At 47.4% G+C, this 27,765-nt stretch overlaps 1 long non-coding RNA gene across 2 annotated transcripts in view; it reads left to right on the plus strand.

The window, feature by feature from the left end:
- LOC146861753 (uncharacterized) overlaps window positions 1-27,765 on the plus strand; it is a 119,761-nt gene that overhangs the window by 56,446 nt on the left and 35,550 nt on the right. For both annotated transcript variants that reach the window (XR_014978043.1, XR_014978044.1), the window contains exon 3: window positions 386-484. This is a non-coding gene — a long non-coding RNA (uncharacterized LOC146861753). The remainder of the gene's footprint in view (window positions 1-385; window positions 485-27,765) is intronic.

A 27,765-nucleotide genomic window follows, 5' to 3' on the forward strand; every position in this document is an offset into this window, starting at 1 on the left:
CAGAAGTGAGAGAGAGAGGGGTCACAGCCCTTGAAGCATTTCATTTACAGGCCCTGGATACCTGTACTACCATTTACTATTGACTTGAAAGTAAAAGTAACGTGCCAGTCGATTGTATACCCATTTTACAATGGTTTGGAAGAGACAGACATTTTACTACTCTTTGCTGGTGAAAGTGCAGAGGCTTAATGCCAACAAAATTGGGTTCAGCTACAGAAGGCAAACATTTTGGGGAATGACAAATATGGCCATTTCCAACAACTTGCCATAAAATTGTTCTTGTAAATGATCACAATGCTTTGTATTTATGTTCTAAGATGTATTGATTTACTATTGTATTTTTTATTTTTTAAAAAGCATATGTTGCTATTCTTTTCGTTATCAGATTATCTTAAGCCTATTGCAGCAGAGGAAAAAAGAATAGAAGCGGAGGAGAAAGCAAAGCATGAGGAGGCAGAGCGAATTGCAAAAGAAATTGCAGCTGGTAATTGATGTCAACTGGGAAGGCCTATGTTTAATGAATATTTTGAATGAACAGTGGGATTTGGGACCCAAGTTAAATATTTGAGGGTGGATTTGCTATGGTCTTATGTTGTCTTTGCCTGACTTAAGTAATCTCAATGCTACGCAAGTCCTTTCATAGCATTTACAAAGCCACACAAGGGGCTATTTTCTCTGCCTTGTGTGACTTTGTAAAGAAATGCAACGCAGTGCATCAGCTTGCTTGGTGTGGCGGTACATTTCTCTGTGGTGGGCATTCTAGAAGTAGAGCATTGGCGATCTCAAGCATCCACCCATGGAATTTCATGCAATTCCAGATTTAAAGGCAGCAAACCTGGTATAGCGCCAAAAGGTGCGCCTATCGTAGGCATAACTAGGAGAAATATCTTAATTTCTTTGTTGCTGCGTCTTTGTGTGTAATGCATTCGGCATCACACGTAGAACATAGAAATTGCATCTTCCTGCACAAAAACAATCCTGCCTGTAATGCAGGAACTCTTGCAGCTTAACCCTGCGTTGGTGCTATGCAGCACACAGTGCACCATTTCTAGGTGAGAGCAGAAGTGCGCTATATCTTGGTAGATTTCTGCTCTCCCTTTAACGCTACACGGCAAGTTGCATTGACTGAAATATTTGTAAATCCTTCCCATTATTTATAGCATCCAAGACCAGTAGGAAGGATTGAAATTTTCCCACCTATTTCTGTTTTTGTCAAAACAGGTTACCGGTCAAATGCTTTGAACATCCATTAGAAAAACAGTATCATTATTGAACTTTTTATTTTACCATGTCATATGTGATTTACAGGTTTGCCTTGAATTTCCGTAACTTAAGAAAAACTTTCCAAAGAGCATTCTAAAACTTATCTAAAAATATAAACTTCTTTTTATTTTTATTTGTACATTTCCTTAGCAAGCCGTTCTTTTGGAATTTAGCATACAATTTTTTTTTAAAAAGTACGTAGGTGGTTAAAAAAAAGAGGATGACCTAGCCATGATAAAGTGAACACTGCAGACGGCAAAGACTGTACCGCTGATTGTAGTAAGCTGTTTCAGTATTCTGGGCTTCATGTAGCATAAGAAGGGGTAGAGTGTAAGCATTTGTTTTTCAAACCTGCAATTTTTAGGTCTGGCTTGTGTGGGTGTCAGTTACCATTTTTATTTTTTCAATTACCGACTAGAGTGCACATTTTCTACATGCAGGAGTATCTCTTTCACATCATACTACAGGGGTGTGGAATTTAATAAAACATCTGCTTGTCCATGGGGCAGGTTGCTTCATAAATCTACTTGTCCTGTAACAAAATCCACTTGTCCCTTTGGTGCCATGTATTGCAGCGACAAATTATGGCAGCAAGCTAGTTATAAAAGAGCTCGGATATAACCTCTCTGATTATGCATGGGCTCATACCATGGTAGAGTTTAGACTAGCACTTCCTTTATGTTGCCACATTTCCACAGATCTGCATACTGGGGCTGAAAATAATAATGAGCAACAGTTTCAGAGTTGGAATGCCCTTGTGCGTCCGTGCAAACCTACTAACTTGCATGCTTTAAGAGTGTTCAAGTCTTCTCTAATCTTTTCCCATACTGAGAGAGGTTGGAAATTTACTCCTGACAATAGCGGACATAAAACTTCTTCCAGGATTGGGAAAAAAGTGGTAGGAGGGAAAGTGAACCTGCAAATCTACACCTGCATATTTGCCCACGCTAAAATGCAGTTCACAATTATTTTCTAGGCATACTATTTCTTGGCTTACTTTTATAAAGTCTTGTGAATTCACGAAAGTCTTACATCTTCACTTAATACAAGGACATGGGTGCACTTTTGAGACTTTATTTAATAATTGGGCCCCTAATTAGGTTTGGTGTTAACCATGACCTTTTGTGTTTATGATTCTTTCTCTCTCGGCTAGCTTTACTGTGAGTGACAGCATTTTGTTCTTTCACAAGGAGTATATCGACAGTCGTTTTTTTTTTTCAGTGCTAGGAACTACTGTGGCAATATGTGTTTTTGAGACCAAGACAATTCTCGATTTTGCCAATGTTTGTAATAATGTAGAGGGCCCAGCAGCTCCCACGCCAGTAAGGTTTTACAAAAACCATGCCAAAACAAGTCCCGCACTGGCAAAACAAAGACTGACCAACAGTTTCAGACGTACTGGCTTTACCAATGCTTGTTCATTTTTCACATACTCTTATTAAAAACTGGTTACACTGACTTTCCATTATGAATATTTCTGGAAAATACTAGCATGCATCAATACATTTTACGAATGATGCTGCAAAGAAATATTTCCTAAAATTTTACCACAGTTTAGCGAAATGTTTTTGCATTTTTTTGTGAAAGCAAAGAATCATCAATCTTGCTTGCAAGTTTCTGCAAATATTTTGCAACTAATCAGACCGCATTCTGGGAGCAGTATACATAGCCTCATATTGCTAAAAATTGAAAACGTGTGCACACATTTTTATACCGGAACCACTGTCAGTAGTACAGTCTGAGCTTACAGCATTTACTTGGAGCTCTCACCCTAATAATAAAGGCTGCGCTTTAATGAACCATAAATACAAGCTTGAACAGCATTACAACATGGACACAAATACTACCTTAACTGCAGGCAATGGCTTTCCCTGCTCCATAATGTGGTACTGTAAACTGGCAGCCAAATGGTTTGTGCTGTAGGGTGTTGGAAAGCAAAAACCAAAGGAAATGATGGACGGAGTGTTGAACATTGCAAGCACTCACCCCCGGTCAACTGATCTGGGTTTAATCCATCACCGTTCTTTAGCCCACTCTGCCACCCCAGTTCAGACATGGCCATATGCAAATCAGTCTGACCCTGTGCCTCATGGGAACAGTCCAGCCCGAACTGCCAAGCCAGGTCTTCCCTGGACCGGAAACAAGCTTCCTAGGACCGGTTTCTGGCATTTCAGCCGTCTTCAGCCAGGTTTGCTTGAATCCAGTGGCAAAGTGAGCAAGGGACTCACGTCTGAGCATACCCTGCCAACTTATGGCGAACAAAGCAAAAACCAAAGGAAATGATGGATGGAGTGTTGAACATTGCAAGCACTCACCCCCAGTCAACTGATCTGGGTTTAATCCATCACCGTTCTTTAGCCCACTCTGCCACCCCAGTTCAGACCTGGCCATATGCAAATCAGTCTGACCCTGTGCCTCATGGGAACAGTCCAGCCCGAACTGCCAAGCCATGTCTTCCCTGGACCGGAATCAAGCATCCTAGGACCGGTTTCTGGCATTTCAGCCGTCTTCAGCCAGGTTTGCTTGAATCCAGTGGCAAAGTGAGCAAGGGACTCACGTCTGAGCATACCCTGCCAACTTATGGCGAACAAAGCAAAAACCAAAGGAAATGATGGATGGAGTGTTGAACATTGCAAGCACTCACCCCCAGTCAACTGATCTGGGTTTAATCCATCACCGTTCTTTAGCCCACTCTGCCACCCCAGTTCAGACCTGGCCATATGCAAATCAGTCTGACCCTGTGCCTCATGGGAACAGTCCAGCCCGAACTGCCAAGCCATGTCTTCCCTGGACCGGAATCAAGCATCCTAGGACCGGTTTCTGGCTATCGGCCGTCATCAGCCAGGATAGCTTGACTCCAGTGGCAAAAAGAAGCAGAGAACTCTGGGTAGTTCTCAAGTTTAGGTGGAAAGCAGCTCCTGTATGGAGCACTCTCAACACCAGCGACACTCTAGATCTGCTCACCTCAAATGTCTGTTTTTCTATCAAAATCTTTAAGCATAGGATTAGCACAGTGCCATCCACGCCGAGATAGAAAAGGACAAAGTCTTTTGCCATTTGTACAGCAAAGTCTTTAAGCATAGGACTAGCACAGTGCTGTCCTTGCCGAGCTGTAAAATGACAAAAGCCAATTACCACTCCAGGCACAGTATTACAGCTTTGAGTTGGTAAAATACCAATCAAGCCAACCTGAAATGAGTAAAAGCAACCCCTGACACAGTGTTTCGCTCTAATTAGAGCTCTTCAGAGAGGTATAGCTTTGTCCAGACACAAGGGAGCACCCAGTATAAGTCAAAGAAATACCCTTTCAGGCATAGAGTGATGAATAAATTATGCAAAAAAGAAGCAGAGAACTCTGGGTAGTTCTCAAGTTTAGGTGTAAAGCAGCTCCTGTATGGAGCACTCTCAACACCAGCGACACTCTAGATCTGCTCACCTCAAATATATGTATGTGTATATATAAAATATATGTATTTATTCTAAGAATAATCCCACTAGTCTCTTTATGAGACTGGAGGTAAAGATACAATTCAAACTAGCATTGATAGTTACAATAAATAGCACTGGAATCCTAGGGCCCCAGGGGGACCAAACCATGTATCAAAAAAGTGGTATAAGAACCACGACAATTCTACAGACAATTCCTAGGGCATTTAGGGTCGCTGGCCCCTTGTGAAACCACCCAAGGTAGTGAGGAAGGGGAACCACTGGAGACGCGGGCAGTGGCAGAAGCTACTGTCTGGATCTCTATTAAAGCCTATGGAGAATGTCGCGGTTGAATTTTACACGATTAAAAACACTTCTAGCAGGAGTTCAAGTTCAAGACTTTAGAGTTAAGCTTTTGAAGGGCCCACACCCACGAGAGTACCGAGGTACCACTGTTACCTGCCGGAGGGAAGCCGGGTGCATAGGTCGTTTTCGATTTCGGGTCGCGGGCTGATTTTCAATGGCAAAACGTGAAGAACTGCTGCTAGCAAGAAGCGTCGTCGATGTCGTGAAGATTGAAGATGTAGATCTTGAAGAGAAGGACCTGAAAGCAGAGGGGACAGTCTGGGTCACGGCACAGTGACCAGGGGGCTCAGGAGAAAGAGCCCTTCAATGTCGGTTGCTTCGAGGTGGAAGAGGTGTAGCTTGGATCGTCAGCCACGGGGTCCAGGAGGCGTCCAGGAAGGCCAGCTTCTGGAGGGCGACTGTCCCACGAAGGATGAGGGTCGCTGCGGTGTTAGTGTCCGGATTGGATCCACTAAGCCTTGGCAACCGCAACCCACGCAAGAATCACAAAACCGCTACTGGTGCAGACCCACAAGGTCTGTGCGAGGTCTCCAGCGAGGAGACTGAAGAGCAGGCCTGGAGCAACCAGGGGAACTCTTGGAAGTGAAGATTGACCTCCGCCAGGGCCCACCAGTCGAGAGACAAGGGACCGCGGGAGGCAGCAATTTGGCGTGCGTAAAGATGCGCCGACGGGGCGCCGGAGCGAGCTAGGGCGTCGATCTTTGGCACAGATTATGCGGAGAGGTTGGCTCAATAATGGGCCAAAGCACAACTTCCCCACTCGTCGCGGTCGGGTGCTGTGCAAGAGGTGGCCGGTGACCTGGGGTATTGGGGATCTCGGCACCCACAGGGTCCACGGTGCTGAGCTTTGCTGTGCACACTCACTGGCCTCTGGGATGCTTGGAAACCCACCTCAGGGTAGGAAAGAGCCGTCGATGTCCGTAGGAGCAGCGAGGTTCCAACCGGGTCACTTGCAGTGTTTCAGGTGCCTGCCAAGCAGGGGGGTAACTCCTTAACCCCAAGGGAGATTTCTTCATTCAGCTGTGCGGCAGCTCGTCGAAGGTTCAAGTCTTTGAAGTCCAAGATTAATCTGAGGCTCTGGGGACCCTGTATTCACCTTTATCCAAAGATTAGGGGAGTATCCAGATCAGAGCCCACCAATGAGAGTTCAGGCGGGAAAGGGTGGCTACACCCTCTCCCCTTTGTGTGGTTTCCCACCTGGGCAGGGGACAGGATGCCCCTGAACCGGTTTGAGGCGGTGTATGCAGAAGTAGGCATTGGGAGAAGCCTACGTGCAAGTCTGAAAGACATCCTATGGTGCACCCACCCAGTTCCAATCCACATAGTCTGTCTGGGGAGGTGGGAGCACCTCCCTGCAACAAGATCCCTATTGTCCAGCTGCCGTGGCTGGAGTTCTGCCCAGCAACAGGCAGCCAGAGTCGTGTGGGTGGCGGGTAGCATCCATTTTGTACTACGTGTGCACTTTTAAATTGGTGTCTAAAATCTGCCGCTTTTACCATATCGCCCCTCTAGCAGGGGGGAATCATGCCCTCACTCCCATGGTTGGATTGGGGGTATGATTCCTACATGTTTGACACCAAACACAACATGGTTCTGTGCAGCCACTCAAGTTATCACGCTATCGCGATATACTTATAATGCGGTTAAGAGTATATGGTATGGCTGCACTACAAACAACCCAGCAATAGTTTTACGAAGGTTGCAGAGGGGCCCTACTCGGGTAGGGGTTCCCCCTCACGCATATCTCAGCACCCTGCCTTGTAGGATTAGCAAGGTCTGCCTTAGGGGTGACCTATGAGGATATATGTGTTGTATTAAGTGGGATACAGGATACCTATATCCCTGTAAGGGGTGCAAGCACCACCTTACCCAGACTACAGTAGTGGTCTGGTGGTGTCAGTTTGTATGGCTGTCCCAGGGGTGGCACAATAAGTGCTGCAGCCCCTGGTAGGCCTCTGAGGGACCCATGCACTGGGTACCTAGGGTACCATCTACAAGGGGCTGACAGGGTGTCCTCAGTATCCAATTGGGAGGTACCTAGGGTACTCACATCAGTTTAGAGAAGAAGCAGATAGGCTGGGGTCCTGGATAGCAAGGCCACAGCCTGGCTAGAGTCATAAAACAGTCAAAACATCAGCAAAAAGTTGGGGGCAACTATGCAGTCGATGCCACTCTCCTACAGTTGGTCACCTAAGAATGCATTGGAAGACCTTGCTTAATTTAAATGTGATCTAGAGGCACTCTGCCCCAATTGACCCATCAGTGAGGATTATAAAAATCTAGCAACTAATCTGAAAGACTATGCACTTTAATTAGTAGCAACCTATTTGAGATTGCTAATTGTAGGAAATCACGGGGCCTATGAAAATATTGGTGTACATACATTTCCTTGAAAGTATGATCATCTTTACAAAGCCCAAGATTGTCATCTAAACTTGTGCCTTAATTGTCTCGCTAAATACAAAATGCCTCAGGCAAATCCTATCAACCTAAATGTGAGTCCATCAAGATCAGTCTGATAAAAGCCAGATCAGGCAAAACTCTCACTGGAAATAGGTCTTCTCCGAGAGAAGGAAGATCGAGTGACTGAGACGAGAATTATTTCAGATGGTATTCTTGATAACCTGCTTCTCTGTCATATGGGGGTAATAATTAGACGACAAAGCCTGTTGGTGTCCCAAAAGAAAACTGAGTAAATTAAACAATCAGTGACCGGAATCTAATCAGTAGCAAAGTTTCCCATCTGCCTAGCACTTAATGCTGATAAAAAGCCATGCCTATGTCTGGTCTCTGGAGAAGGTATTTTTCCACAGTCTATTTCATAATCTCCACCTTTTCCCTCTTGAACCGACTGATTGCCAAAAACTGTGCTTTCACCTATTTCTTATCTTGAGCAGGTATTGGAGACTGATTTTCAAGTATGTGGGAAAGCCCAATGCACTATAAGGTTTCCGAAACCTAAGAGACCCTGGGGGATACTGGAGGCCTTATCTAGGCTTAAGCAATCCTTTAAAGTGATATGGTTGAGTTGCCTCTGGGTTACTCCAAACTGAGAGCTACAGAACTAATGGGGAACATTTCATGTGATCTTCCAAATAACTAAGACCCAATTCCTCATAGTTGATATATGAAGGGGATGTTGGTGGAAATAACACCCGTCTTAAAAAAACGATTTGCCTCGGTCAGTAGGTTGGTACAATTAGCAAATTCACACATCCTAGCACATTGGTTACAATTTTAATACACTGGCTTCTGTAAATTTCTAAATGAGGTGTAAGGCTCATGTGATCAGAAGGGCACAGTAAATTTAATTACATACATATAGATCTAGTAAACCTAAGCTGAGCGTTAGTAACATGAGTAGCCCATGACCCACATGAGCCAAAACAAATGCCTAAATATGAAATAACATTGACAAAAGTTTAACGGCTGCCTCCATAACTAATGGCTGGGACTCTGATGTTCGGGGCCGCAAACCTGACTTCTCAAAACTCGTCAAGAGTTCTTAACTGGACATATATTCTACGAATGCATTGACCATCTAGTGCAAGTCATTAAGTGTTCATGATTTTAATAACGCATTAACTGCATACAGCAGAGCCGCCAGTGGTACTGTTGGCCCCGTTAACTGGTGCCGACTCTGCCCCCTGCGTGCGTGCCGCTGATGAGCCCTTTTTCGGCTATTTGGGGTATTTTGTGCTTATGGCTCCATACTTGTTTTTTTCCACATAAGGAATCCACCCCAAATATTTGTCTTTATCCTCGCCCCCACCAAAAAAAAATCCTAGGATTTGAAAGGTACCTAGGGTGTGTGGGTTCGCCCAGAGGGGACCAAGATAATAGGCAAAGTATAGCAAATCTTGAGTTTGAAAAAAAAAAAAAACAAATAGGGAAATAGTGCTTTACACAAGTTGGTTTTGCTTCCTAAGAATGACATCCACGAACGTTTTACTGTACTAAAGTCACCATATTTACAGCTTTTAGGATTATGCAGAACTGAATCAGAGAACCTAATTTTGTACCTCAGTTTTCCTATTTTTTGTGCTGTCAATCTTCTTCCAGTTTGTGGTGGAATCCAGCGTGAAACCCATGGATGATGAGGAAAGCTATAGATTTCTGAAAAGTAGACAAAATTCCAAATTCAGTAGGGGGTCGTGTAGATCCTCAACGTTTTCCCAAGGAAAATAACCGTAGAAATGAGGAAATATTGAAAATGAGTTGAAAAAAGTGGGCATTTGTGACATTTTCCATCTAACTTTTTGTCACAATGGTCGATTTACGAAAGTACTATACCATTGTCCACTAGACCCTTCTGGTGTGGGGATGTATGTAGGGTTTATAGGCTCTCCAAGAACCCAAGGAACCCAGAGCCAACAACTGAGCTGCATGGTACAGTGGTTGAAACCTATGTATTTCTGCAATGGGCACAAGATAAGGAGTTAAGGAGCTGTTATTTATACATCTCTGAATTTGTGCGTTCCCTTTCCAGTATATGATTTAGAGGGTATTTTTCTAAATTGCATTTTTTTTTTTTTTTTTTTGTTCACTGGCTTACATTTGAAAGGCATAAATGCAGCGAAATTCGGTTGGTAATAACAAATGTTCTACTTTTCTATGCTCCACCAAGTCTCACAGTAAAAATGGTAAATCACTTGTGTGGGTAGACCTAGTGCCCTCAGCAGGGTACGGCCCAAAATGCAATGTGGACGCATCGCATTTTTCCACCGAAAATGGCCTTTTTTTCCAGTGTGGGTAGCTCTAGATTTTAGACCCTAGCGCATCCAGCACGTAGGGATACATGGCCAACCTGTACATTTTTGAAAACTAGATACCTAGGAGTATCCAGGGTGGGCTGACTTGCGTAACTCTCGCCATGTTTTTTTTTTTTTTTTATACCCAGAATCCCTTGCAAACCTCAAACGTTGACACACAAAACCCACATTTTCCTCACATTTCAGTGATGGAAAGTTCTGTAATCTGCAGGTAGCCACAAACTTCCATCCATCCGGCATTCCTCCAAGTCTCACTATTAAAAATGGTACCTCACTTGTGTGGGTAGGCATAGTGCACTTGAAGGTGAATGGCTCAAAACATATTGTGGGGGGGGGCACCTGCGTTTTTAGTCCTGTTCTCGGTGGCCATCTAGGGAATCCTGCCAAACCCAGAAATTTCTTAAGACACCTGGGGTAGTTCAGAGAGGTGTGGCTTGAGTGGATCCCCCAATGTTTTCTTACCTAGGATCCCATGCAAACCTAATTTAGCTATAAAAAGGCACATTTCCTTCTCCATTTCTGTGTGGCAAAGTTGTAGGATTGCTGGGCCGGTACATCTTTCCTAGCTATCATACCTCACTTGTGTGAGTGGCCTAAGTGCCTGTGACTGGGAAGGGCCAATGTGTTCAAATTTCCCCTTTGGGCCCACTTTGGTTCCCCCTCAGTGTTCATTTTATTTTTAGGCTGGCTCTCCTTTGGGCACCCACACAAGTGAGGTAAAATGTTTTTGGGAGATCTGGGGGAACGTTGGGTGGTAGGCAATGTGTGCTGCCCGGTGATCCGACAACTTTCCCACTCAGAAATGTGAGAAACGTGAGTCTTTAGCTAAATTTGAGGTTTGCAGGGGATGCTGGGTAAGAAAACTTTGGTGGATCCATGCAAGTTACACCTCCCTGGACTCCCCCGGGTGTCTAGTTTTCTGAAATGTCTGGGTTTTGAAAGTTTCCCTACATGGCCGCTGAGCCAGGGACCAAAAACACAGGTGCCCCTCCTGCAAAAAGAGGTAATTCTGTGATGGATAATTTTGATATTGCCACATTAGGTTTTTGGCCCTTTCCTGTCGCGGGCCCGAGGACTTTTCCTCACAGAAATGCATGGAACATTTTTTATAAGGCAAAGTTTGAGCTTTACAGGGGATTCTGGGTAAAATAAAACCTGGTGAGAACCACGCAAATCATGCACCCCGGTACTCCCTTGGTTGTCTAGTTCTTAACATGTGCAGGTTTGCCAGGGTGATGGCTCAGCAAAATCCACAGCTACGCAGAATGACCTAAAAAACAATTCTTACTTAAGGCCATCTTACCGCCACAGATATAAATCTGGTACTAATTTGTGAAAATTAATACACTGGTTGGTTTCAACACCTCCAGAAATGCTGGCTTCAAAGCGCAAATACTTATCAAAGTATCTAAATATTAAAACAAGGCCTTCTGAAGGTGAGCCATAAGGCAACTTCAAGGCAGCAAACGTTTTATGGTCCATTTATGCACCATACACGAGACTTTCTTACTGCTGGCCACAGGCCCAATCCAAGATCAATGCTCTCACATCAACATAACGTCTCCATGCAGGAGCCCATCGCATTTATACGCTACAGAACAGAATCATTTTGCCTACATTTTACCACCTGTCAGGTAACCGGCTGCTTCTTTCTGAACATTACCGAACGCATGTCTAGTGAACTTTTACCCATGACAGCCACATGAGGATCAAGACATGTCTTTCATGTGCCTTTAGCGCACTCACTGTGCTAAATCCAACTCCTTCCAGTTGGTGGATGCAAGTTGGTTGTGCCCCAAAGGCCTTGTCCTTGAACTAAGCAAGCATATCTGCCTTTAAAACTAAGGCAAACATGCTGGGAAGTTTTCCTAAGTTCCCCAAAGAGAATGTCCTAAACCATGAACTGCAGTTTTTTAAACCCAGGGTAGTCTGAGAATGTAGCATATGTTCCATCCACCATTATGTGCAGTGCTGGGACTGTAATGCACTTATCATACAGCAAACATGACCTCCACTAAGTTCTGACAGAGTATAAACATGGCAAGTATGTCAAGCATTTACCCATACGTGCCATAGTAAGTCACTGTAGGAGTGTGTAGCACCAATGGGTTTGAAACCATAGGTGCAGATGAAGTCCTAGCATGTGTATCTGTACTACCTTTACTTTCTGCCTTCTTGCGCAATAGCCCTGGGAAAACACACCTACCGTGATTCTTTTTTTATTTCCCCGTTCAGGTCTCTGTCCTAACTAATCCTGTATTATTGCCAGGTGAACCTATACTAATGCTTTCCGTCCCGAGCTACTTGAAGTTAAAGAAATGTGTCTTTCAAGCGCCATTGGCGTACTTCTGTGCAAAATCCAACTGCTTCCATTTTGTGTCTGCAGGTTGGGGGTGTCTTAGTATGCCTTCCTCCAAGAGCTCATTCCTCGAACTGAGTAAGGATATCTACCATTGAAACTAAGGTATACATGCTAGGGAACACTTCCCAAGTCAAACAAATGTCCTGTGAGACTCATTCACAAACCCTTCTACTTCTGCTTTGAAAATGGGAAAACTTTTATCATAAGCAATACTAAAGATGTGAAAATAGCCATCATACACAATATTGCATCCTTTACCCTTTTTCAAAAACATTGATTATGATACAAATTACTAATTGTGTTTATACACTTTCAAAGCAAGTAGAAATGTTGGTGAATAAGTTCCACAGGACATTTCTTTGACTTATTACGTTTACTTTAGTTCTCGTGGGCAATCAGGGTGGTCCTTGTGTTGTAGACATAAGTTCCCTGAAAAGCACTTTATAATCTAGTCGAACCTTTAAAATTTTGTCACACAGGGTACTATATGACAACGGGGCTTGTATTCTGTCCCCCCATTATCATTGAGTAGTCTGGGGACTGTAATGCTCATGTCAGTCGGCGAACAGGACACCAATAACGTTCTGACGGTGGATAAAAGTGTTAAGCAGGCCACCAGCAACTCCATGATTTCCTGAAGAAAGGCACAGATGTTCTACAGGTGCTTGCCTTGTGAATTAGTGGCCTATGGAAGGTAAGGATCCTGCACAGCCATTGGAAGGTTTACGTAATGGCGGCTCCACCTGTCAATTTCCCAATATTTCACTTTTGTATGGTACAATGTAAAGCAATCGTGACAACACAGGGTTAGGTGAGATAGGCACTGGGGATAGTAAATACGACTCTTCTTCCTCTTTCCATGCTTAGAGCAGACTTTGCAACAACATCATGGTCGAGTCATTTTAAGTGTTGCAGGAATGCGATCAGCAAAGTGTCACCTTTTCTGCCTTGCCACACCCTCCAGAGCATATAAACTGGAGACTGCTGCTTCTGCAGTAGTAAGACTTTCAATGAGAACAGAAAATCAAGGAACGACTTGAGTCTTCCTGGGTTTGTCTGATGATCTCAGCCAGGTGGGTAAACCGTTTCTTGTACCAAGAGCACATTTTACGACTCATTGTATGGCTGAAGAACCTGGTCCTTCTTATCCACTTGTAATCAAGTATACAGGTGGACTTGTGAACTTCGGCCATCTGACCCCAAACTGTTACAGGAAAAGTCTTGAGTTGCTGTGAGCACGTACAGGTCACCTGACTGCGAGCAGTTTGTTGGAACACAACGCAGTGCTCTGGGATTTCTGGGGCTTCTTACAAACAAGCTCCTGCGGGAACCCTTTGTGGCAACAATGAACTGTACCGCATGTCAGTGCCATCCTTGTACAGCTCACTGAACTGCTCTAATCCCGTAAAGGAATTTTTGTCCACAAATTGTGAAGGGGAGGATGAAGAAGCTCCCATACAATCTTCCCTGTGACCTCTAGAGTGGGAGGGCAGTCTACAGGGTTTAGAGTAGTGCTTCCCTGTATACACGCTCGAGCTCTCACCCAGCATGTACAGCTTGATGCGATAAGCTTTTTTTACTTGCATTGTACTGTGTGGACAGAAGGCATCCTTTGAACAGGATCAAAGATTGCTATATTCTTTCCAGGAGTATAAATCTCTGGCAACCTGGCAGACAATTGTTCTATGACTGGCTGAATTTTGAGCAACCTGTCCTGGTCTGGATGGTCCCGGAGCAATGCAGCAGAATTGTCATTGAAATGCAGCATGCACTGCAATAGCAGAAATCCATTTCTGGTCATTGACGGTGCGAAGATGGGGGTTACCCAAAACGTGTGAGTAGACCAGTAGGACGGCAGGGATTGTTTTGTGCACTAACTTCATTTTGAGCACAAGTCCCGAAAATATCTTCAACTCCTCTAATGAAGTGGGCGTCCACTTGTGTGCCCTAAAATGATACAAGACTGCTTCCATGCTCCCTCAGAAATTGTTCAGCAGGCATATTTGTTTGTTGCACAATTTGCTCAAGGAATTCAACATCCAAAAAGAGATGGACGTGTCCATTGGGGAAAAAATTACTCGTATCAACTTTCCATCCAGCGCAGCCAGTGAGAGGCAGACTTTAGGGCTGAACTAAATTTTTAAGGAGGGGGCTGCCAAGAAAGCACTCGGTCTGCGCTTGCTGGGTTGGTGTAACCTTCTACCGTTGTCCCGCTACACAGACTCTTGCGAAGGGACAGCACAACTCATCGTGTCCCTCACAATTGCTGAAAGACAAGTGTCGGCTGGAACTGAGCCGACTGAAAAATCACTTCCAGATTCTGCTCCATTGTCCTCTACCTCAGATGCTGTCTCAGTATCTGCTGTCTCGGTTTCTGATCCTGCCTTAGAGCTGTCCTGCATAACCTGAGTTAGACCAGCAGAAACCACTGAGATGCCATCTCTACTATTGCCTAAAACCCTCTCCTCCCTCTCCCCCTTGACATTCTTTTTTGCTGCCTGAAAGCTGTATGTTCGAGGCATATGAGCTGCAGATTGTACACTTAGCATAGGTCGCCATCTGGTGTTGGGCCCGGATGTTTGCAGTTTGTTTTTCTTCTTGGACCGTCTTTGGAAGTCACGAGTTTGGTGACTCCTCCTTCGGTCCGTACTGCGCATGGGCTTCGGCTCCATCCTCAGATTGTTTTTTTCCGCCATCGGGCTCGGATGTGATACTTCGTACTCCGGCTTCGAACTTCTACGGTTCCAGCCTCGACGGAAAATCCTCGATTCTTCGAGTTCCTTCATCATCTTCATCTCTCGAAGCGGCACTTTTTCCATCCCGTACATCGACACCGGCCTTCGGGCCCTCCGCGACTCCGGTCCCGGCCGATGGAAAGGACTCCGTTTAAAAAGTGCCCAAAATGTGGGTCTAAATTTCCCCACACCGACCTCCATCAGGTGTGTAACCTTTGCCTCTCTCCGGAACACGAGGCTCGAGACTGCCCCGCCTGCAAGTCTTTTCGATCGAAGAAAACGATCCGAGATCGAAGGGCTCGACGCACCATGGCGCACTCGTCCTCGACAGCTCCACCGGACATCTTCGGAGACGACGCCGAAGCTTCGGGGCAGACACACACCGAACTGGGAGAAGACATCGTCAGCGCTTCCGAGGCCGACGACTCCGACCTGGAGGACGTAACACCAGGACAGCGGGCCGTGAGTACAATGCCCCCTCCCAGCCCCGCACCGAAAACCAAAGAGACTCCGGTTACTCCCTCGCCTGCCGGCCTGGGCAAAACCAAAACCAAAGCCTCGATCACCCCACCTTCGGGCCCGGTGTCGAAGCACTCAAAGTCTCACGGCAGCTCGGGATCGAGCCAGCCGACGCCCGGTGCCGATAAACACCACTCTGCACCGAAGCCTGCAAAATCCAGCTCGACTCCGAAACCACCGGTGCCGAAGCCTGGACACTCGGCGCCGACCAAACACAAACAGAAATCAGTCGGCACCGACGCTCCGGCGCCGAAACAGCATTCGACGCCGAAACACACGGAGACCTCCAAAAAGCAGGGCGTACACAGAACATCGAAACCTCCGGTTCCGAAATCGCCGGTGCCGACAGACGACTCGGCGCCATTGGCTCTGTTTACACCAGACCCTTTACAAAAGACTTTGTCCAGAGATCCAAAGACTGGCCTTTTGACTGTGATTACTAAGAAGCGTCGCCTTGAGGCTCCGGCTCCTCCTCCTCCACCCAAAAAGAGGGACTCAGCTACTTCTCCCCTTAGAGTACCCTCCCCACTGCCACCCCCCCTCCCACCACCACCCCCTCCACCTTTACCTCACTACGATCCGGCCCCATCCCCAGACCCGGATGACGGGGACCCGGACAATGACCCAGGGGACGCCCCAATGGATCCCACTCCACCAGGGACCCCAGATCCATGGGAGGATTATAATAACCCTGATGTACCCAATGTACCTCAAGACGACCTATACCCATCAAGGCCGTCTCCTCCAGAGGACTCTTTAGGGTTTCACCATTTAGTGCAGAGAGCAGCACACTACCATGGGGTGGACATGCACACGGAACCAGTGGAAGAAGACTTCCTACTGGATACATTTGATTTACAAGATCGTTCCACTGCTATTTTACCCATGCTTAAGGGTGTCACCAAGCACGCTACAGAGGTATTCAAAGACCCTGTCAGAGCCAGAGTACTAAACCCTAGAATAGAGAAGAAGTACAAGGCGGCACCCACAGACCCTGCATACATCAAGGGCCCTGCTCCTCTAGATTCCCTAGTTGTCTCCACAGCTAGAAAGCGGGCTAACTCCCAATCCTCAGGAGATGCCCCACCACCAGACAAGGAATCTAAACTTCTGGACGCGTCTGGTAAACGCACCGCCTACCAGGCTGCAAACATGTGGCGCATTGCAAATACACAAGCACTGCTTGCGCGATATGATAGAGCACACTATGATGAATTAGAGGCTCTTATGCAGCACCTTCCAGAGAAATACAAACGCCAAGCTCATGACCTGATACAGGAGGGCAAACTAATCACAAACACCTCCATTAAGTGTGCCCTCGATGCAGCAGACACTGCTTCTAGAGCCATAAACACCAGTGTCCTGCTTCGCCGCCATGCCTGGCTCAGGATATCAGGGTTCAAGCCTGAGGTCCAGACATCAATACTTAATCACACCTTTGACCAGCAAACACTCTTTGGCCCAAAGGTAGACGAAGCGCTCGAAAAAATGAAGAAAGATACAGACACAGCGAAGTCTATGGGAGCGCTCCAGACCCAAGCCTCTAAGCGTTCCTTTCGACGCTCGTCCTTTCGTGGCACAGGTAGAGGCTCCTCCACCGATAATGCCTCTACCTCCTACAAATCCCCTCCTCAAAATACCTTTTCAAAGGGCAACCAAAGAGGTGGTTACAGAGGCAACAACAATAAGGGCAGGGGCAAAACCAACAATACCCGTTCTGCCACCCCACCCGCACAATGACTCCCCTTCGCTCCCCCCAGACCATTCCACTCCGGTCGGGGGCAGACTACAAGATTTTATCCACGTATGGGAGTCCATAACATCGGACAAATGGGTGACCCAAATTATTCGGTCAGGGTACTGCCTCGAGCTAACATCTACCCCACCCAATATCCCACCAAGGCACCGTCCAATGTCCCAAGAGCATTCCACACTGCTCAAACAAGAGGTACTCTCGCTCCTCCAGAAACACGCCATAGAGCAGGTACCCGACAATCAACGAAATCTAGGGGTCTACTCCCTATATTTCTTAATCCCAAAGAAAGACGAGACCCTCAGACCCATTCTGGATCTCCGGCCTCTAAATGCCTACATACATTCAGACCACTTTCACATGGTCACCTTACAACAAGTCCTCCCACTCCTCTGCCAGGGAGACTTTCTCACAACACTGGATCTGAAAGACGCGTACTTTCACATTCCAATACACCCCTCTCACAGAAAATACCTCAGGTTCGTGGTGGACGGGCAACATTACCAATTCAAGGTTCTCCCCTTCGGGGTCACCACTGCACCACGGGTGTTTACCAAATGCCTAGCAGTAGTAGCAGCACACCTCAGACGTCAACATGTTCACGTCTTCCCTTACTTGGACGACTGGCTCATAAAAGCCGCGTCCTACCACCAATGCGTGCAACATACAAACAGCACCATCCAACTGCTTCATCAGCTAGGCTTCACGGTGAACTACCAAAAGTCCCACCTCATACCATCTCACACAAAGCAATATCTCGGGGCCACCATAGACACCTCAAAAGGTATTGCCTATCCAAACTCAGCCAGAATCACAAGCATTCTAGCCTTACGCAAAATATTCCTTCCTCAACACTCTCTACCAGCAAGAGTGTTTATGAAGCTCATAGGGATGATGGCGTCTTGCATCTTCATAGTGCCCCATGCAAGACTCCACATGCGTCCACTTCAGGAGTGCCTAGCACAACAGTGGAACCAGGCCCAGGGTCAGCTGACGGATCTGGTGTTGGTGGACGGCCGCACACATCACTCTCTGCAGTGGTGGAACACCACAAACCTTTCCAAGGGACGGCCGTTCCTAGACCCGGTTCCCCAAGTGACTCTAACAGCGGACGCATCGCTCTCCGGCTGGGGAGCGCACCTCTTACACCTCACAATGCAAGGTCTATGGACGCCACAGCAAAAAACGCTCCACATCAACCATCTGGAGCTTTTGGCGATCTTTCTAGCCCTAAAATCTTTCCAAAAGCAGATTTCAGGCAAAGCAGTCCTCATTCGCACAGACAACATGACTGCGATGTATTATATACAGAAACAGGGGGGGACACACTCTCCCCAGCTCTCCCGCTTAGCCCAGAGCATATGGAGATGGGCAATTCCCCAAAACATTTTTCTCCTGGCACAACATGTTCCAGGCGTACAAAACACCATAGCAGATCTGCTCAGCAGACAGACTCAACAACTACACGAATGGGAACTGCATCCACAAGTTCTTCACCCATTCTTCCGACAGTGGGGGCATCCTCAAATAGACCTCTTCGCCACCCACGAAAACAAAAAATGCCCAAGCTTCGCCGCCAGATACCCACACCCATTGTCCAAGGGCAATGCGATATGGATGAACTGGTCAGGCAGATTTGCATACGCCTTTCCACCTCTCCCACTAATTCCATTAGTGGTCAGGAAACTACAACAGCACTCCCTCACACTCATTCTGGTAGCTCCGACGTGGGCCAGACAGCCGTGGTACACCACGCTACTACAACTATCAGTGGTACCACATCAAAAACTGCACCTTTCCCCATGCCTCCTAACCCAGAACCATGGAGAAATCAGGCACCCGGACCCAGCTCAGCTCAACCTGGCGATCTGGCTCCTGAAATCTTAGAATTCGGGTACCTTAACCTTCCCCCTGATTGCATGAACATCATCATGGAAGCCAGACGTCCTACCACTAGAGCATGCTATGCCGCAAAGTGGAAAAGATTTGTAATGTACTGCCGTAACAATACAATCAACCCTCTAGATGCATCCATACAACACATCATATGCTATCTGCTCCATCTTCACAGGTGTAACCTGGCGTATTCATCCATACGCCTACACCTAGCAGCGATCGCTGCCTATCTACAAAACAGACAGCATTTGTCACTCTTCAGAGTGCCCGCTATTAAAGCCTTCATGGAAGGCCTCAAACGAGTAATTCCTCCCAGGGCACCACCCTCCCCTGTATGGAATCTAAATTTGGTCCTTACACGACTAATGGGTCCGCCCTTCGAACCAATGCACAAATGTGAGCTACAATTTCTCACCTGGAAAACAGCTTTCCTTGTAGCTATCACTTCCCTTAGAAGGGTTGGTGAAATACAAGCGTTCACCATACAGGAACCTTACATACAAATGCATCACAGCAAGGTCATACTTCGAACTAATCCGAAGTTCCTGCCCAAAGTCATTACCCCCTTCCACCTCAATCAATCAGTGGAATTACCTGTCTTCTTTTCGCAACCCCAATCTGTTGCGGAAAGGGCCTTACACACACTAGATGTGAAAAGAGCGTTGCTATATTACATACAAAGAACGCAACCCTTCAGGAAGACCAAACAGTTGTTCGTTTCCTTTTCTCCACCACATAAAGGCAACCCCATCTCAAAATCAGGGATAGCTAGGTGGATTGTAAAATGCATACAAATTTGCTATCAGAAGGCAAAGAGAACATTATCTGTTCCCCCTAAAGCCCACTCTACAAGAAAGTTAGGGGCTTCTATGGCTTTTCTAGGGAATATACCCTTAGATGACATATGCAAGGCAGCCACATGGTCTACACCGCACACATTCACAAAACACTACTGTGTAGATGTGCATTCCCAGCAGCAAGCTAGGGTGGGCCAGGCTGTACTAAAAACACTCTTTCAAACAGCTGCAACGGATACCGGTGGTCGCCGCTAAGGTTGGGTACTGCTATATAATCTATGCTAAGTGTACAATCTGCAGCTCATATGCCTCGAACGGAATATGCTACTTACCAGTATGCATCTGTTCTTGGCATGTAGAGCTGCAGAGTTGTACACGCCCACCCGCCTCCCCGGCTACCTGTATCCGTTCCAGTCCATCTTATTTAGATACAACACACATGGGTTTCTCACTGTTATTACTACGCTCCATCATTTCCCTGTTGGCGAAAAACAATCTGAGGATGGAGCCGAAGCCCATGCGCAGTACGGACCGAAGGAGGAGTCACCAAACTCGTGACTTCCAAAGACGGTCCAAGAAGAAAAACAAACTGCAAACATCCGGGCCCAACACCAGATGGCGACCTATGCTAAGTGTACAACTCTGCAGCTCTACATGCCAAGAACAGATGCATACTGGTAAGTAGCATATTCCATATCTATATACAAATGTGTGTGTATATCTATCACAATCAGTTATTTTTATTTGTAATGTGTGGTTTCCCTGGGGGCCAATCGCAGCCCCCAGGGAAACCAACCATGTATTTTATTTTTTAAAAACAAAGAGAGAGGGATGGAGATAGATATATATATTCGGGAGGAAGTTATAGTTAGGACCATGTTTCCATAGAAAGTGTTTTTTGACTTACCTACATCTTTGGCACCGTTTTACAAATCCTCACATAATGTTCCCAAAACAGTGTGCCGGTGATTCTTGTTGTGTATGGAAAGTTTTGTGGTGATCCGTCAAGTGGGGGCAGAGAAAAGCTGGGGTGTTAAGTAATGTGCATTTCCCATGTTAATTCCATTGGATTTTTAGACACGACTACTGTACGAACCGCTGACCGGAATTACACCAAATTTGGCAGAAAGGTAGCTGTTGGTCCAGGAAGTGACCTTTTTGTTAATTGGTGTAAAACCTTGCAGTCGTTTTTGAGATGGTAAAAGAAATCTAAATTGAGCTATCTAGGGACGCGAAGGCCTACAAACCCTCCCAATCTCGTGCTGACATCTCGCAGTAGGAAGTGTTGGCATCTGTCTTGGGACTCTGCTTCAGCTGAGTCCCAGAAAAAGGTTAAAAAAGAAAAGGGGGCCTGGTGGGCATACCCTCACCCCATAGTTCTGGCAATGGGACCCCACTACAGCAAAAAAGCATTTTTGTTTTTATATTCACCAAAAATCAATGTGGATCCGTGACTCCGGCGATAACTCTTTAAAAAAAAAAAAAAGAAAGTACGGGCTCTCATGCTTGTTTTTAAAAGAGCCTCCAGGTAGGCGAGGTCCTGCGAGCATTTCAGCTGTGGTTTGTTCCTCAAGCACATCGGACATCGTGACAAAATGACGCAATATGACAAATATGTATCGCGTTTAGAAGGAACCTTAAACGTACCAACACAGAAATGGTTTAGCCACATTTAATGGAAAACAATTGCACTCAAAGGTCAATTTTGTTCGATGCACTTCTTAAATATTTGTCAGTGGGGGGGCAATGTTGTACCACACGCAAGAGGAAGTTATTTTTCTGTGTTCGAGGCATGTGGGCTGCTGAATTCATATCTGTGCATAGATCACCGCCTAGTGTTGGGTCCGGATGTTTGCATGTTGTTGTCCTGGAAGAGTCTTCGAAGTATCCTGGGATAGGTGACTCCTCCCCTGGACTACAGTGCGCATGGGCATCCTCTCCATCCTCAGATTGTTTTTTTCCGCCATTGGGTTCGGATGTGTTATCTTGACTCAAGTTAGGAAAACCTGTTTTCAGGCCAAAAGGCCTTTAGCTCGCGTCGGTACTGTTCTCGATCGGTATCGATAGTATCTTTGTTAGTTTACTAACTTCTAGAACAAACTTTCGCATCTTACCCGACCGTCGATTCGACATCAGCGATGGAATCGAGGACACCATTCAAGAGGTGTCCGGTATGCAATGCGAAATACCCACACGTCGACGTCCATCCGGTGTGCAACAAATGCCTTTCACCGGATCACGACGAATCTACATGCATGGCCTGTGCCAGATTTCGATCCAAGAAGACTCTACGGAATCGACGAGCGGCGAGACTCGAGGCGCAGCAAGCGGCACCGGCCCCGGCCGACATCTTCAACGCCGAGACCGAAGATGTCGAAGAAGTGGAGAACCTACCCTCCAGTCCCGTTTCCGAACATGACTCCGGATCGGAAGACGTCGACGAAACACTCTTTCACAGAGATGAAGACGACACCGAGGTAGGAGACTACAATGAGGCCTTAGGGGCCGAAGAGAGTAGCTCCGGTGACGAGCAAGGCCTACCCGTTCAGACTGAAGAAAGCCCGGTGCAACAGTCTATGGCTCCGGTCGAGGGATCGCCTTCGGGCCTTACCCAAGACCTATCCCGCAGTTCTTCGGCCCCGCCCTCTGGCCCGGCCTCGGACATTCAGCGGCAGCCATTAATGTCCAAAGTGGCTGGTTTCCCTTCTTTGAAACCGAAACCGAAAGCTGTATTGGTTCACTCGAAACCGAAAGTGGCGCTGGTCGGATCGAGGCCCTCCACACCTTCGACGCCAGCAAAACACATCGGCACCGAGCGCACCAAACGAGACTTCGGTGCCGAACTCGAAGCGGCCGACGTCGGAGTCGACATAAGGAAGAAGGCCTTCGGTACCACCAAACCTGCTCGGCTCCCGGCACCGACGCAATCGACTCCGACCCCAAAGGGCAAGCAGCCTGCTGCGTCTCACACCGCTTCCACGGCGACATCTAAACCACAATCATCGAAGAAGTCGACGGCCACTCCTGCCCCTCGACTCGATGACCCACCGGCGCCGAAAAAATCCACGACCGCCTCAACAGAACCGGTCGGTGCGAAGGACTCGAGGGCGCTCCAAACGCGACCCATTGCTGCGCAAAGCACCAAAAAGAAAATGGTCCTCCAGGACACGTCGGGCTCCGAGCCAATTAAAGCTCCAGCAGCCTCTTCGACACCAGCCAACATTACTTTTGGCCTGCCACCATCCACGGCCCCGAAAATGTTCCAAATCAGGACACGGGTGACCCATACCACCATCACGCCTGCCGAACACTCTGCGGAGACGTCTCCATCGCATATAATCGACGCCGACACCGGCAGGATGATTATCCACAAATGGAAAATAACTTCGGAGCCGGCTTTGGACTCCTTCAGGATTCCACTCAAAAGAAAGCTGCCTGTGGCTTCAGAACCAGTTCTTTACGAACCTTTCCACTCACCCTACCAGGATCCACAATCCTTCTCTCCCACACACTCCGACACGGATGCGTTGGGGGACTACATGGGTGACCAAGTCCCCTACCCCGGAGACATGGACCCTGACGGCCAACAGGACCCTGATCAAACTTGGGATGACCCTGTGGACCCAGGTGCACCTATGGATGCACAAGACCCGCAACTCTATGGAGCAAAAACATCTCCCACAGAGGACACGGCATCGTTCAACGCTCTAATTGAACGTGCTGCGGCCAATCATGGAGTGCAACTTCACTCGGACACCGTCGAGGACGACTTTCTTATGGATACTTTTGCATCCTCAGAAAGGAATATAAAAACTCTACCCATGTTGAAGGGTGTCCTCAAACCAGCAAAGGACATCTTCAAGGAACCCACCAGGGCAAGAGTGATAAACCCCAGGATCGACAAAAAATACAGATCAGCGCCTGGGGACCCTACTTACATCAGAGGCCAATTACCTCTGGATTCCATTGTCGTTGCGAATGCTCGCAAGAGGGCACACTCACAAACGACAGGTGATGCTCCTCCCCCGGACAAAGAGTCCAAGGTGTTAGAGACCTCTGGCAAACAGATTGCCGCCCAGGCAGCCAACATATGGCGCATTGCCAATACTCAAGCACTCCTCGCTCGCTACGATAGAGCGCACTACGACACATTAGAGCAGCTAATCCAACATCTCCCTGACCAATTCAGAGAAGGTGCAGAGATCCTCATCAGGGAGGGACAGCTCCTCACAAACGCATCCATCAAGTGCGCGCTGGATGCCGCAGACACAGCTGCCAGGGCCATAAACACTAGCGTCATGCTGCGACGACATGCCTGGTTACGAATCTCCGGATTCAAACCTGAGGTGCAAAACAACATACTCAACCAGCCTGTCAACCACGACTATTTATTCGGCCCGGAGGTTGACACCACCCTAGAGAAAATAAAGAAGGACACGGACACTGCAAAGTCCATGGGGGCTCTCCAGACTCAGTCCTTTCGGAGCGGCTCCTTTCGTCGCCCCGGAAATAGAGGAGCAGGTAGAGGACAGGGGTCACAGCAAACATACAACAAGAGCAATACACAAACCACCTTCGATAAAAACACCCGGGGTGGATATCGTGGCTCCAGTACAAAGGGCAGAGGACGCGGCTACGGAAACACCAGGTCCTCCCCCAAGAACAAGCAGTGACGCCCTCTCCCTTCCTCCCGACCACATAACACCTGTCGGGGGAAGGCTACAAAGGTTCCTGTCCACGTGGAACTCCATCACCACGGACAGGTGGGTCAAAGATATTATCAAATACGGTTACTGTCTAGAACTAACCTCCACTCCACCCACAATACCTCCAAAAAACCGTCCTATGTCCTCAGAGCACTTAACGCTCTTACAGCAGGAGGTGCAAAGCATGCTTCTAAAAGGCGCAATAGAGGTCGTACCCGTCCACGAGCAAGGTACGGGGGTGTACTCCCTGTACTTTTTAATACCAAAGAAGGACGGGTCACTCAGACCTATATTAGACCTGAGACCCCTAAACAGATACATTCTTTCCGAGCATTTTCACATGCTCACTCTCCAGCAAGTCCTCCCGCTGCTCAAGCAGGGAGACTTTCTAGCCACATTGGACCTCAAGGATGCGTATTTCCACATACCCATTCACCCATCACACAAAAAATACCTCAGGTTCACTGTTCAAGGACAGCACTACCAATTCAGAGTCCTTCCATTCGGCGTGACAACGGCACCAAGGGTGTTTACAAAGTGCCTAGCTACTGTGGCGGCACATCTACGGAGGCAGCACATACATGTCTACCCTTACCTGGACGACTGGCTCGTTCAAGCGAAGTCAGCCCAGCAATGTGCCAGCCACATGTCCCGCACCATTCACCTCCTTCACAGTCTCGGGTTCTCACTAAATTACCCAAAATCCCATCTCCAGCCCGCGCACGTACAACAGTACCTAGGTGCGACTATAGACACGCTGGCGGCCACAGCTCAGCCAAATTTAGTGAGAATCAACAGCATGCAAATGCTGATTTCCAAGTTCAAACCACAACACTCCCTGCCCGCGCGAGTGTTCATGCAGTTGATAGGCATGATGGCCTCCTGCATCTTCATAGTCCCACACGCGAGACTACATATGCGCCCGTTTCAGGAGTGCTTAGCACGTCAGTGGAATCAGGCTCAAGGACAGTTGAAAGACCTAGTGTTGGTGAGCGGTCGGGCATACAACTCTCTGCATTGGTGGAATCCACAAAACCTTTGCAAGGGCCGACCGTTCCAAGAGCCTGTCCCACAGATGATACTGACGGCGGACGCGTCTCTCCAGGGATGGGGAGCTCATGTACTCAATTACACAGTGCAGGGACTATGGACACAACAACAAAAGAAGATGCACATCAACCTTCTAGAGCTGATGGCAATCTTCCTCGCTATGACAGCTTTCAAAGTACACTTGTGCAACAAAGTCGTGTTGATCCGGACGGACAACATGACTGCCATGTACTACATACAGAAGCAGGGAGGAACACACTCTCCACAGTTGTCTCATCTGGCTCAGAGCATGTGGAAGTGGGCCATTCAAAGGAACATGTTCCTCATGGCAGAACACCTCCCCGGCAAGGACAACCAGATGGCGGATCTGCTCAGCAGACACAGCCACAGCCACAGCCACCAGATGCACGAGTGGGAGTTACACCCATCAGTACTCCAACCGTACTTCCAGCAGTGGGGTCATCCAGAGATAGACCTATTCGCGACAAGCGAAAACGCAAAATGCCAAAGCTTTGCCGCCAGGTTCCCACATCCGCAGTCGCAGGGCAATGCGATATGGATGAACTGGTCCGGCAGATTTGCGTACGCTTTTCCCCCAGCACCACTGATACCGCTGGTGGCACGCAAACTGCGTCAACACTCACTGACGCTCGTCCTGGTTGCTCCAACGTGGGCACGCCAGCCGTGGTACACCACCTTTCTCGAACTTTCCGTGGTGCCGCATCAAAGGCTGCGGATCAAACCAGAGCATTTGACGCAGAACCATGGAGAGATTCAGCACCCAGATCCGCAACAGCTGAACCTGGCAATCTGGCTCCTGAAGTCCTAGAGTTTGGCTACCTCAACCTGCCACCTGACTGTATGGACATCATTAAGGAGGCCAGGCGACCCACTACCAGAGCTTGCTATGCAGCCAAATGGAAGAGGTTCGTCATTTATTGCAATAATAATGACATTAACCCGCTGGACTCATCCATCCAAAACATTATTTGTTACCTATTACACCTATACCGATGCAATCTGGCGTACACCTCTATACGTGTCCATTTGACCGCAATATCAGCCTATCTGCAGACCAGGCAGCACCTCTCTCTATTCAGAGTGCCTGCCATCAAAGCATTCTTGGAAGGACTCAAACGAGTCATTCCACCAAGCCACCCACCGGCTCCGATGTGGAACCTCAACTTGGTCCTCACACGCCTGATGGGTCCACCCTTTGAACCTCTACACTCCTGCGAGATTCAATTCCTTACCTGGAAAGTAGCTTTCCTAGTAGCGATCACTTCTTTGAGGAGAGTTAGTGAACTCCAGGCACTAACCGTTCAAGAGCCATTTATACAGGTTCACGCCAACAGGGTCGTACTACGTACCAACCCCAAATTCATGCCAAAGGTGGTATCGCAGTTCCACATGAATCAAACCATTGAACTGCCCGTTTTCTTCCAAAACCCACAAACTGTCGCAGAAAGGGCACTCCACACACTAGATGTCAAAAGGGCCCTCATGTATTATATCGACAGAACCAAACCCTTTAGGAAAACACAACAGCATTTCGTTGCCTTTGCCCCACACCACAAAGGTAACGCCATCTCCAAAGCAGGTATAGCCAGATGGATCGTTAAATGTATTCAAATTTGCTATAAAAAGCTAAACGCACATTAACGATTCCCCCACGAGCCCACTCAACACGTAAGTTAGGGGCCTCAATGGCTTTCCTAGGAAACATCCCTTTGCATGACATATGTAGAGAAGCCACCTGGTCCACTACACATACATTTACCAAACACTATTGTGTAGATGTGCAATCAAAACAGCAGGCAGCTGTAGGACAGGCTGTTCTCAAAACTCTTTTTCAGACCGCTGCAGCTGGCACTGGTAGCCGCCGCTAATAAGAGGGCACTGCTATATATTCTATGCACAGATATGAATTCAGCAGCCCACATGCCTCGAACTGAATATGCTACTTACCAGTATGCATCTGTTCTTGGCATGTAGGGCTGCTGACATTCATATCGCCCTCCCTCCTCCCCGGCGCCTGTAGCAGCTGCAGCTCTCAGAATTACTGTAAGCATGGTCATCACTTTCTATATCTACTCCATCACTGCCACAATGGCGAAAAA

Source organism: Triturus cristatus, chromosome 2_2 (assembly GCF_964204655.1).
Source record: "Triturus cristatus chromosome 2_2, aTriCri1.1, whole genome shotgun sequence".
In the NCBI taxonomy this organism is placed as follows: Eukaryota; Metazoa; Chordata; class Amphibia; order Caudata; family Salamandridae; genus Triturus; species Triturus cristatus.